We start from the raw sequence: 728 nt of genomic DNA, 5'->3' as shown, positions 1-728 counted from the left end.
GATTTGGATTCCATAGTTTTCCCCCCCCCCCCTGCAGACACTAGTGGGCAATATGAAATTACGACTTGAAAGGGGAGAGAGAGGGGGAATGACATGCATCAAACGGCCGTAGGTCGGAGTCTATATACTGTATGTGCACCCGCTCTATCTAACCTGGCCAACTGGTGACAGTTTTCCTAGTGTTGTTCTGGAAGTATATGAGGTCAGAGAGTTTGGGAGGAATACAAGACTGAAAGCTTTATATTCAGTACACCAAGTTTGCCACTGGGATGAATAATGATGGTATAGCTTTACCTTAGCTGACTGAGATAACTCATGAAGGCAACAGGCAGACACACTGCAGCTTTGTTAATGCCCCTGCTTGCTCGCTCTTTTATGGGGAAATGGAAATATCTGTCGTATTTTGCCTCTAAATAATTTCCCATTACACAACAGCTTCTGCACCACAGTCCTAAACTGGTTTAATTTTCCATTGAAAACAATAGGCCTCGCTAATTGATTTTAATGGCTCTCTCCGCGACGATGAGTCCCTTATGACTTGGAGAGAGGTCTTTAAGATTATTATTAGTAGTATAATTGCCATTACCCACACACTTTCCCTTTGCAAATGGCATACAGAGAAAGAATATCTTTGCCCTTAAGCTGAACAAATAATTATTAAAGACAGGAAACAAACAGACAACCGTCACTCACACACTCACACACACACACACACACACACACACACA

Source organism: Etheostoma spectabile, chromosome 5, assembly GCF_008692095.1.
Source record: "Etheostoma spectabile isolate EspeVRDwgs_2016 chromosome 5, UIUC_Espe_1.0, whole genome shotgun sequence".
Taxonomy (NCBI): Eukaryota; Metazoa; Chordata; class Actinopteri; order Perciformes; family Percidae; genus Etheostoma; species Etheostoma spectabile.
This window is presented reverse-complemented; position numbering follows the sequence as displayed.